Below are 13,198 nucleotides of genomic sequence, written 5' to 3' on the forward strand. Positions count from 1 at the left end.
AATGAATGGTGCTATCAACAAAATTTGGGGGCAAAGCTTATAAAATTCTTTTACTTTCTGAAAAGTGCAATGTGGCACTATTTAACTATGACTGTGGTCCTCACATACAGGGTGCCCTAAACAGATGTAACTGCTGCTGTTCGCTTAACCATAGTTGGTAGATTGCTGGTGGTATATGGAGTCACACACTTCCATTCCCTCCTTCTTTTGTAAATATAGACTCTCCCTCTCTCTTCCATTGTCTCTTTAGCTAGCAGTACATCTGCAATGATGCTCTTTCTGATTAATGCTAGCTTGGTTGCTCTTACAGGTTTACAAACCTATTTCTAATGCTGGTTAGAATGGAAACTATGGTTAGCTAGCATAAGAGCCAACCCCTAGGGGCCAAGGTTCCTTTGCCCCCTCCCCATAAAATATTTGAGGGGGACCCCCAAAGTTAATGGGCACTGCCATTCAAATGCTGTGTGCGCGCCATATTTTGTGATTGATTTTTTTATTCAAGTTGGCACCCCTGTTAGTTAGCAGTTATGGTGGACTGTTGTGGTGGGTTGTGTCCAATTAAGTTGCACAAGGACATCTGTGCGACAGAACTTTGTCTCCCTCTTCTCCCCCTGCACCCCACAAATCAGCCCCAGAGGGTTAGAAAAACCAGCAGAACCCGAACAGATGAGGAGGTTGAATGGAAGGAGAAGTTCTATTGGATGCAAACCAGTATTCCTTACAGGAGTTACTTAAGCCACATTTTCTGCAAAGCCTTGGACACAATGCCTTAATCCTCATTCTACTCAAAGGTAAGTCCCACAGAGTTTGCTGAACTTACTCCCAGGTAAGTGGGTAGTCTGAACTGTAGTATCTTTATTGACAAATGTAATGAAGAGCAAACAGAAAGTTCCTACTCGGTACTTAGAAATGATTTATCCCACCACATAGAAACCACAAGCTGTGTGTATATTTTTGTATGTGTACCTGTATTTCCTGTATTACAGGGGGTTGGACTAGATGATCCTCAGGGTCTCTTCCAGTTTTACAGTTCTGAGATTTTTTGGTTCTATGATCGGCGGCACTGTTGGTACCATCCTGCCCTCTTCTTGCACTCCAAAACATTTATCAGTAGAAATGGTACAAAACTGGTTTGCATACAAAGTTCTTTTAATAGAAGGCATCACCATGTTGTACTTAATTTCTGAAATGGTGGTGGTGGAGGGGAGGAAGTCTGTCTTAAGCCATGTCTGCAAGCTCCCACTTGTATGGCAGAGACACAATGGTTGTGGTGACTAAAGACATTCTGAATTGACGACACTCTCATCTTACTACAGTGGTACCTTGGTTTAAGAACAGTCCAGTTTAAGAACAATTTGGTTTACAAACTCCGCAAAACCAGAAATAGTGTCTTGGTTTGGGAACTTTACCTCGGTCTAAGAACGGAATCTGAATGGTGGAAGGGCACCGGCGGCGGGAGGCCTCATTAGGGAAAGCGCATCTCAGTTTAAGAACAGTTTTGGTTTAAGAACGGACTTCCGGAACGGATTAAGTTCATAAACCGAGGTACCACTGTCTTTCACATTTCACTGAGTAACCCTAGAAACAAAGTTCCCATTACCATTAAGCAGAAATATTTTACATAGTAAAATTATCTTTTCCTACAAAACTTTACTTATTGAGTATCCATTCTTAAGGAGCAAGAGAAGGGAATGTTCACTGTGTTAATATGCTTCATCAAGCTGTGTATTGGCCCAAAGGTGGTAGATATCAGCCAATGCAGAACTGCATATTTTTAAATATAAAGTTTTTGTAAAAAATATAAAGAATAAACAAACCCCCACACATCTGAAATACAGGAACTGTTCCTGTGCAGTTAATTCTAGTAAACTAGTTATTACAAAAGCTTTTATTTCTGCCCAGAATACTACTGAGTATCATTAGAGAAACTAGTTCACTATACATTTTTCCATATATAAGGAAATGATGCAAAAGAGATAAGCCATTTTCAAAACAGATCAGCTTGTCTCTTTAGCAATGGAAAACGTCAGCCTAAAAATAACAAAGATCTGTCTGTCCACATAGTTCTCTGCTTCACCTGCATGCCATTCTTTGATCCTGGTCCATAAATCCTATGGGGAGGATTTGTGTGACATGTGTGTTCTGCATTACACCCAGTTGGTGTGATTATAAACCATAAATTGTGGCTATAATATTTGCATTAAATGTGGAACCTGAGCTTAAACATGTTTACTTGGAAGAGAGTCCTACTCATCATAGTTCTAGCATATATGTTTTAGATTACTGTATTTATAATATATGAAATGGCATTTTGGGGAAGAAAGTGAATGTATTACAATAAACAGCTCAGCTCCCCCTAATGGTGTTACTAATGCATCTCTATCAACTTATGGGATATTCTCTGTTGATCAGATCCCTGCTGATGAACAGTAAAGCAGATTTGATGTTATGTGAATAATTGTAAGATTATTATTTAACATCAACATTTTTTTTTAATCGGGCTCACATGGGGGTCCCTTTCAACGTTACAATTCTATGATTTAAAGAAATTGCAATAAGCCATTACTGGAATTCGCACATGAACAGAAAGAGGGGCATTAAATGCACTGATATGTCGTCATTTGGATTCCCGGTGGCATTGTTGTTGCTACGGTCTTTAGAAGGCTGGGGTGAAATTTCCCAAGTCTGAATAATGGCATTCTGTCACTTAGTCTGAAATCTTCTCTTCTGCTCTCCAAATGGACAGAGCAATCTTCACTTTCTGTGTATCACTGTTGTGCTGCTGCTAAACAGATTGTCTGTTGTCCCGCAGAGTTGGTCTCATTTCACTAGTGGATAAAGCGATTCTTGCAAATAGCTTGCAAAATGATTTGGGATCCTTTGGGATGAAAGGCGTTATAAAAATGTGTAAAATTATTATTACCAGGAAGAAAGAAAGAAAACAACCCACCACTGTGTGTACTGTTTATATCAAGCGGGGAATGGGGAGGTGACTGTCTTATGTTAATGAAATGCCTGTTTCACCCTTATTACACTGGAGAAACTGTGGGAAAAGAGTTTATCATGTGAAAACACAACACCAATGTTCCTACAATAATACAGCAGAGGCCAATGAGACATGTGGTAATCTAAGGAGTGAGTGTTGATTGTTCAACTTAAAAGATGCTGGGAATGTGGAAGATGTATCTCACACTTTAAAAAAAACCCAAAAACATGGGAACTGCTTCAACTTGATTTTGCCAGGTTTCTTGGGATTTGCAGTACATTCAGCAAAGCAATGGAGTTGCTGAAGTACAACACATTGGAAAACGTAGGCCACACAAAGCTGCTGTTACTCTGTTAATTGGGCAAGCATAAAAGTAAGTCAAGATGAAAACTTTGTCGCACTAAGATCTAGTTCTCACTGACAGTGACGGAGCTTCATGCAGGGGGGGGGGCAGAGAGCAGGCGGGGGCAAGGCTGGCGCGCATCCTGGGGGCAGGGCACCCAGCAGAGGCAGGGGGCAGCCGCATTGGCACCCCACTGGGATTCCGCTGCCAGGGGCGGTGCGCTCCTCCGGCACTCCTCTTCCTCCGCCAGTGCTCACTGAAGTAGTAAAGTCAACGTGAAGATTTTGGATGACAAAACTCCTTTAATTCTTCATTTTAGAGAGCAAGTGAGGGCCTACAGATTAAGGTTGCAGGCCTGTGGTCTCTGGGAGGGCACCAATGGGACCACAGAACTGCCAAATTTCCCACTTTGAGGGGAGAAAGAGAAGCTCATCCTCAGAATAGGAGATCCCTCCTCCATGAGGTTGAGGAAAGGTCAGCTCTCCTCCAGCGTTGGAGAGGTCAGGGAGGAAACATACCTAGGGAATGTACGGGTTGTGGACCTTAATAGCTACCAACTTCCCATTTGGCTGACACACTCTTGGAATGGGATAGGTGGGGGGACAAACTACACCAGCCTTGGAGGTGACAGAGCTTGTTTTCTTTAATGTAAGGGAAACTGGTTCAAAAACAAAAAACCGGAATATGAGAAATGGTTCATCTGCTTTTGGCTCTACCTCCGTCTGTCCTCTTGGATTGCTCCACTCATGTTGTCAATAATGTGAGCCCACATGTGAACTGAGAAGTGCTGTAGCCCACATCCATAAGGTTTGCCACCTCAGTGAGAACTAAGCTATCTATCTAAAAATGTTCTGCAAGAAAAGTAAAAACATATTTTTAACCTTTGTTCCCTTGCATTAAGTTTGGCTGTTGAGATCAAAGTGAAGACTTTGGATCACAAAGCTCCTATTATTCTTCACACTATAGAAATAAAAAGATTTGCACTTATGCAAATAGTTACAATACTTTGAAATAATGTTCTGCTAGCTAAATGTATTTTTCAATGTACTATTTAATTATGGATATGCTTGATTTAACACTTAGTACCAAAATGCTAAAAATCTGAAAGTGCTAAAGTCTACAGGAAGCACAATATTGCTGTATTGTGTGCAAAAGCATTTTAAGATTCTGATTCTGGGAGAGCTTTATTGAAAACAGTACTTAGGTACTTGTCTCTGGGGCCTAGTGCTATACAAGTGTGATACAGGAGAGAGGGAGAGAGAGAGAGGGAGAGAGATGGCCCTTTTGACACATAAACGCTGGGCACAAGCTAGCTAAAATTATACACATTCAAGTCCCATTGATTTCAAAGAGAGATTTTTGCATTTTTAAGTTGATTGACTTAAAAAATTAATCAACTTTAACGGCCTCAGTTCATACATCTGGCATGAATAGCTACTATTAAGGCCCATTTAGAGTGCAATATCTGAAGGGTACCGCAATAGCTACTCCTGGTGTAGACAATGCTGAGCTAGATGGACCATGGGTCTGATTTAGCATAAGGTGGCTTCCTAAACAGAATGGCAGCCTTAATTGTGTATCAATCATTTCTTGGATTGGCATTAGAAGCTTTTGTAAATATTCTTGGTCAATTAGGATATGGAAGATGAGCATGAACTTCACTTGGGGCATTTCAAATTTTGCAAGTGATGCTATACCACTTTGCAAAAAAAAGAAAAGAAAAAGGAAGGAAAGAAGGAAGGAAGGGAAGGGAAGAAAGAAAGAAAGAAAGGAAGGAAGGAAGAAAGATGCAGGTTCAGGATGTTTTAAAATGAATTTATAAATAAGCTTTTTGGCTAAAAAGAAATAATACCAGAAATAAAGATGGATACTTAAACGTTATATTGTGTTCCCTATCTTCTGATCATATTACATGTCCACCATGTCTACTTCTATATCTTTTAACTCCTTATTTTTACTCTTTCACCCCTGCCTCTGTAATTTATTTGCTTCGCCTGATATATTCTGGCACACATTCAAATAACATAGTAGCTAAGTGAAATAGCATATACTTTCTACATTGCATTAACAGGAATTATTAAGTGGTATTACTGGGTGGTTTTTTTCTTGCACACATGCGCATGTGCACACACAGTGGGGGAGAGAGAAATATGTTATCACTTCTGTATTTGAAATAGTAGTTTCATTTTGTTTTGAGAACTGCACATCTTTCATTCTTAGCTGGTAGGCTGACAAAACCAAAGCAACCTGGATAAAAATGAAGGGATTTCAACCACCGTGAAATACTGTGTGACATAACGGCCAACATAAAGCCATCATTCTCAATGTTTACATTGGTACTGATTCTTAACAGCATGCCGTTAGCTCAATATAAAGCTATGCTTTTTCTAAAACAACTCAGGTACAAGGAGAGCCTTTAACAACCAATCATGTTCCAGGTCTATAAAGAATTACACTACCAATCCAAACTGACATGTACATTAAAGCTCACCTATGGGCACCTTAAATTTTTACTCAAAGCCAGGGATTTACTCATCCCGAGAAACACAACCCCACAATAGTTGCTATGTACATATATCATTCCAGAAATCAATGGATGTTCCAAGTGTTACAGTTCCGTACATATCCAATTGTTTTACAATTAACCCAATATGACACCTAAAGAGAAAATTTAAATAAGGAAATTCACATCTTGCAGCGTAAATCAGCATGATGAAAAAGCAAGCATTGACAATGCTTAACAATTTGGCTGCTAGTACAACAGCCTGTTTCTTTGAAGTTATTTATGTCTCTGTAGAGTTGCAGCAAAGGCTGATGTATGCAAAGCCATAGTACTTAATGCCAGAACTGACTAGCTGCCAGCATGTTAGGGAAACAGCATTGTGAAGAGGTTGTCCAAGGAAACCCGGGAGCACAACTCGATGTATGTTCACTCAGAGGTAAGTCCCTCCGAGTTTGCTGACTCCCAGGTAAATGGGTAGTCTAAATAGTAGTATGTTGATTGACAGAAGAACAAATAGAAAGTGCCTATTCGCACCTTAGCAATGCTTTACCCACCCCCTTTTGGCCTGGAGACACTTCTACAGCTGCATTGGATTGTACAACCAGGTTCCACTTTAAAGTGGCTTCCCACATAGCAGCAATAAGTAAGACAATGTGGCGATTCACTCAAAAAAAGCAAAACAAACCACAACCCCTGATCTGCAACATGACAATGTGCAACTACTGCTGCTTTAGAATATTTCCCAATACTGTACTTGATAGCTAAACATACATACATAGGTTCTGAGTTAAGTGCACAATAGGGGCACAGTACAGAGTGAGAGTTCTTCAAGGAAAGCAGCCTTCTATGCCTGATGGCGTGCTTTGGGGGCTTGTCCATCATGCTTGCAAATGACATTTATTTATTTATTTATTTATTTATAATTGTGAACAAACTCTTGTCTTTTGTGTGTGCCCAGCTTGCAAGAGGTTATTGCCATCCTGAAACAAGTTATGGCAGTGAACTGGGAATTTGGCAGTCTGGTACTGGTACGGAAAGATTCCTCTTAACCACGAAATCACTTGATTTCAGGCCAAGCGTAATAAACAACAAACTCTTGCATTAGCAAGTCAAGAACTAGTGTGGCCCAGTGGATACAATGTTATGGCCACTTTACACATTACCTTTTTAGGGATACACCTAAAAGGGTTTATGTATGCTTTAAAACCGCAGGATGTGAATGCGCCAAGCAAGAATTTGGAAACACATATATGCCAGTCATCACTGGCTTCTTCTCTCTGAGTGTACACTTGACATCGTTCCCAGACCTGTCTCTGTGTAATGTGTGAAATGGCTCTTAAACCTGTGCTCAAGCTGCATTTCAGCTGCAGTCTCAAAAGCACTTTGCGGGATTAAACAAAAAAATCCACACAGAAAGACTTCTATGCAGGAACTATGAATCCTTCTTGTAGATCAAATGCGACAATTGCATTCATTAGGGTTTTGTTCCATGTCCTTGTGCTGGGACAGGGCTGGCACCAGGTTGACAAGGCCCTGAGCAATGTTCCTTCCAGTACTTCTCCCCGCCAAGCTTACCAGAGTACAGATGACACTGGGCAGTGGCAGGCAGCAAAGGAGGCAGGCAGCAGCACAGCTCCAACTGCACTCCCTTGGCCCAGAAAAAGAGAAGCACTACAGGGCAAGGCAATTGCAGCCAGCACCACAAACATCCTCTTTCTTAAACCCAATCCCTGTAGGCATTGTCCCCAATCAGTACATGGAGGATGGAACCAAAAGGTTATATTAGGTAGGATCTATGTGTCTATGCCTTTAGGAACCATTTGGTCCATCTATTGTCCACACTGTCTGGCAACAACTCTAAAGGGCTGTAGTCAGTGTCGGACCATCTGCTTTGGGTGCAGAAAGTCCCAGGTCCAATCTTTAGCATCTCCTGGTAGGTTTGGGAATGTCCCTTCTCTGAAACCCTGAACAGCTGTTGCCAGTTAAGTGTGGGCAATACTGAGCTCAATGGAGCAGTGGTCTTGGACTGACTCCACCCAAGGCAGTTTCTCATGCTCCTAAGTTGGGTTAGGTTTATTTAATTTATGACTCACTTCCCGCAGCAAAAAAGCGTGACAATGATTTACAACAAACGCGGTAATAAAAATACAGAAACAGATTGAAAACGTTGGGTAAACACATCCAATCACTTGTGCTTCCTAAAACGCCCGAAAAAACAAAAACGTCTTTGCTTGGCGCTGAACCATTGGGGAAAAGAGTGGTGGCTGCGCCTGCCTGGTATAGCGCTTGTTTTTATAGTGCTGGGACATTACAAAAGCAAGACTTGTTTATTTATTTATTTAAAGAGGAGGCTGGCATCAGGTGAGGTGGGTCCCCAGCCTCGCTAGGGTTGCCATATGTCCTCTTTTTCCAGGACACGTCCTCTTTTTCATGGGTAGAGTGGTCATAGCGATCCATAGTTAAAAGTAAAAGTTGGCAAATGTGCCCTCTTTTTGGCTCTTCAAAATATGGCAACCCTCTGCCCCACCATGCCAGGTGCTGGTGCTGTGCCTTTGCCAAGATGCCACAATTATCTGCAGTTCCAGAGAACTTACATGCCACATTGATTCCCTACACTCTTCCCCTGCCCCACCAGCTTATATCCTGCTTCCTGGAAGTGCTCTTTGAATGGCTTCCAAATGCTTTAAAATGCACAAAAATGCTTGCACAGGGAGTAAAGAGACTGCATGCATGGCAATCCAATCAGGCAACCCACAAAGAGGACCACATTATATCCTGCAAAAGAGAAGCTTCCATGGATCTCACTTCCTCTCAAACTCCCATTCTTAAGTATTACTGCGAAATCAATAAAAGAAAAGATTGTGTCAGCGTTATATAAAAGTTGTGTGTCTCACCTCCTGCACTGCAAATTTGGACAAAGATAGCTTTTTATACTAGCATGGATAAAGGGTAGGGATAATTTGTTAGAGACACGTAAATTGTGCACAACTCTTTGTGTCTGTTGTACATAAATATAGGTCAAACAGATTCCCTGAAATAATTGGTTGTGAATGACCTTACCTGAATTGCTGTTGCTTATGATTCATGGAGCTCCAGGCTGTTCGATGGTAAAAAGTGCAGAAAACTGGGCAAGGAACATAATCGTCAGATCATGTAGAAGAATAGCTGTCCATGGCTAAAGAAACAGATATAATAGGCCTTAAGTTTATTTTAGCTTTAGGATCATTTAAATCACAAGGATGGGAAACATATTGTGTCACCATGTAAAAGCCACATGTTAAACAAGGCAAGTTTTAATGTGCCCTGAAAAAACAACAACACCATGCTGAATTTAACACCTTGGGGCAATTTCTGTATTAGCAATTATTCAGAAGTAATCTTTCACCTTTGATGTGTCAGGAGACCAAGTCTACAGCCAGAAACCCTGATGGCTAAGGTGGGCAAAAGGTACACTCCTTCCCCCAGTGGCTGCTTCAAGCAAAATAAAAATTTGGCAAGAGAGCTAGTCACATGGTTCTACCAAATTCATGTGAAGTTTGACATTCAGGTAGTTGAACAGACTGGATAGCCTATATGTTTCCTTTTGTATTACTATAAGATTAGAGACATGTTGTATTTTTTTTAAGAAACCAGAGAGTCAGAAAAAGATTGTGGAATTTCCCAGTCAGCCCCTTCCCCTGGAATCCAGAACTACAGACAAGAGTTTTGGTTCCCCCTCTACCCCCACATTAAGCCCCAATGAGAGCCTTTTAAATGAGTCTGTAGGAAGGGGGGGTGTTATTGCTTTGCTGTTTCATTGGACTTACTTACCTGTTTGTATCCTGTATTTTATTCTGTGAGCTGCCCTGCAATCTTCAAATGAAGGGCACTATAGAAATCTAATAAATGAATGAATAAAACAAGAGGTTTGCTGCTTACCGTGTGTGTGTGTGTGTGTGTGTGTGTGTGTGTGTAGATGAGGATGTTGAGTGCCTAGGAAATTGTTTGTCCCAGGACTCTTTGCTGGGTTGCACACAACAGTATGTCAGTGACAAAAACCTCTTGACCATCATCATCATTATGTACAACAGAACCAGGAAAAAAAGTACATGTTCCAGGGCCTTTGTTGTATGGTGGGCCGACATTTCAGCACCCATGGATTCATGGAAGAATGTAGGCCTCACAAAGAGGCCTTCCATTTGCAGCTGCCACCAATGCAGTTTGGATGAGGAAAGAGGCTGAGCTCATGAGTTTTGGGGTACACAGAGGAGTTGGGCCTGGGAGAGGTGTTTGAGCCTTCCTGGTGATGTCATCAGGAGCGGGACAGGTTTCCAAATACAGGTGGTGGAATGTGGCAGCTTGGTGGTAGAAGTTGGGCGGGGTGCTGCTCTCATGCATACTTCACCATGCATTAGAAAATCTAGATAATAAGGATAGTCATCCCACTACTAGCACAAGCCAGGCAACTTCTGATATAATCTTTTATTCTATTATTCATCAATTAATAATATTTTTATATCACTTAATACACATTATCTCTACATACCTTTACATCTGTTGAATGATTTATAATGATTCCTCTGCAGGAAAATATTTCGTGTAATAGGTCATCCCCACAACATGCCTAAAAATGATCCTGTGAATTGAAATTACTTTGTACTTAAGCAAAATTTCGCCAAAAGGTATCTTTATTGTTGGCAGGTCTAGTATCATCTCATTTCTTCTGAACAAATACCATGCCTTTTGGTCTACTGGTAGGATTCCCATCATCGTGTATACCAGACCCAATTCAGCAAGGGCAAAGCCTGATTGAGAGCAGTCTTCCTTGTATGGGTCCCGTTTCTGAATCCCACACAGAAGGATGGCAGCCCTACCAACAGACTCCCTTTAATGGTTTCTATGGATGCTATTTTTCTAGAAAAGGAACCGGGACTCACCATGAATGCCTCCCTTGTTCTGTTATAATGGCAATGGCACCCACCTGAGAGGTTCCAGAACTGAGTTCCAGCTGAAAAATGCCCTGGGCACATTGATCTGTGCTGGATTGGGTCTGGGTGAACCAGCCCGAAAAGATTGCCAGCATTGACAGCACTTGCCTTGGAAGGGTCTGGAATCCAGGCTCCTCTCCTTTCCAAATAGAAGATTTGGAGTACTGCTAAGAATGTCGGTGTGAAAGGGTCTATGCACAAACATTCCCCAGGCAAATTTGTGGCTCTGCACCCAGATCTTTTTTTTAAAAAAGTTATGCTTTTTATTAAATTGGATAAAAATAAGGGAAGACATGTTGTTTGATCAATTGCCCTGATTAAGTACAGATTAAAGTCTGTAACCTAACACCTATTTACCTCAGAGAGAGCACCATTGAACTCAATGGGTAGAGACATGTGTGAGATTGAAAAAGCATACCAGTTAATCAGCAAATTCCTTAGTCTGGGTTGTAGAACAGGCTCCTTTGGGACTCCCCAAGGTACTTCTGGTAAGCAAAGGAAACACATTTACAATGGTGTGTGTAAATCAGCTTTCTTTTATTTAAATGATGTGTGGTAGCATCAGATCTTAAGCTTCATTAAGGATCCTCAACAAGCGCCTTCTTTGAAGTGTTTAAGTGTGCAAATACAACTGGTTAATTAATCGATCAAACCAGTTAAAAGCCAGAGAGCAAACCAGCTAATCCCTTTAAATCGCTTAGCACTTCTGTCTGCTCCTGTTGCATAAGGGGGAAAAATAATGCACGCCTTGCTTTAGCAAGTTTTGGCAAAGCGGCTATCTGCGGGGAGGGACTTAACCGAGGCGGCTGTGAAGGATTCACCCTCCCGCCCTCGGCCAGACCGAACTCACCCTCGACAAAACATGGAATCATGCTGGAAGATTTGCTTAAGGGGGAAAGGTCCACTCCTTTTTTCAACATGTTGTAAATTTGCACAACTTCACTGACTTTGATCTAGTTGTATGAAGCTGCTTTAAAAAAAAAAAAAGTTAAGCCAACACTTTCTCTCAGTCTCCTTCAATGTTCGTGAGAAGAGGAGAGAATTTCCTTGATCTCTTTTCTCTTTCTCTCTTTGCCCGGGGGAGAGTAAGGCGCTCCGTTCCTGCCTGCGTTCTACGGAAATCCAGTCCGGATTTTGCACGCAGCCGGACTGTTCCTCTGGTTCAATCTATTTTTCTACTGCAGCTCAGAGAGTGACTGAGGCAGAATCACACGCAGTCACAGGATCAGTGGATCCTTGCACCATTAACTTACATGCTCCAGACTTTAGAGGAGCTGCAGAATTCAGTGCCCAACTACTTTCCGTCGCCTACAGTTGAAAGCTGCCCCACTCCAAAGCTGCCCCACCGCTCTGCAGCCCCAAAAGCGGAGAAACAAACCACTTTGTGGGAGCCTGAGAAGAAGGGACTATTTTCTCTTACTGTGTCCTCTCCTGGGCTGCTGTAATGAACAACATTCCTAGGTTGAAGCCTCCTCTCTGCTTTGTGCCTATTAGCTGTTCCCGTTCCCTCCCTCTGCTGCTTGTTTTCCGCCCTAATAAAGATCATACCGGAAATAACCATTGCAGACCTGCTTGCGAAGTAACTAGGAGTTGGAAGTTAAGTGCTTAAGCCCCGAGATCTGCAAGGACGAATGTTTTGGACAGTTAACATAATTGTTTCTCCTGCAAAGTGCTAGCAAAAAAAGAAAGGAAACAGAAAAAAGAGGGGGGGGGGAGCTGTGTGCAATTGCTCCACATACATCAAGAGTTGTCAGTAAAATAAAACTGACGTCATCCCTGTGTAAAAAAGAGCTGTCTTTTGTTCTTCTCTCTCTCCCCCCCCCCACCGCCCTGTATATCAAGATTTAAAAATCCACCTCCCGTTTATGCCACGTTAATTGCAATGCAAAAGGAGACCTTCCACTAAAACTTGCCTAGGCTGTGCTACATTTTAATGAATGCAAGCCTGCCTTTTGATCTCTCCGAGTCAGTTGTGCCGGAAGGTTAGTTGCATATCCTGGCTGCGCTGAAATTCGATCAGCAGAGGGGGCAAAGAAAAAGAAAAGCATTTTAACGGGAATCAATAGAGGATCATAGGGTCTGGGAAGGAAATACGTGTTGACTAGGAAATTTATGCGAGGGTTGTTATAGATGCATATATATTACACACGCACCCATATGTACATGACTTGTTTTTTGTTGTTTTTTTTTAATTAGCCACAACGATAAATAAGCCCAGAGACAATGAAAGAGAAAGGCGGGGGTGGGGAATCCAGCTTGGCTGTGCTTCGTTGTGTTTTAGCTCCAGATCGAGGAGTTCGTGCACCGCTTCCAAGCACAGAGCATACATTTAAAGCGGCATGCTCCGAAAAAGATCGCGGATATTGCAAACGGGTCGCAATAAATTAAATCTGTTTACT

General features: G+C 41.8%; 1 long non-coding RNA gene across 1 annotated transcript; it reads right to left on the reverse strand.

The window, feature by feature from the left end:
- Positions 1-862: 862 nt before the first annotated feature.
- LOC310674532 lies at positions 863-12,515 on the reverse strand. Its single transcript, XR_014509635.1, has 5 exons — positions 12,053-12,515; positions 11,157-11,284; positions 8,893-9,007; positions 4,046-4,180; positions 863-1,764 (listed from the first exon to the last, which is right to left on the reverse strand). It is a non-coding gene; the product is annotated as an uncharacterized lncRNA (long non-coding RNA).
- Positions 12,516-13,198: the final 683 nt, after the last annotated feature.

The sequence above is a fragment of the Podarcis tiliguerta genome (assembly GCF_965153285.1).
Source record: "Podarcis tiliguerta genome assembly, chromosome: 3".
Lineage (NCBI taxonomy): Eukaryota > Metazoa > Chordata > Lepidosauria > Squamata > Lacertidae > Podarcis > Podarcis tiliguerta.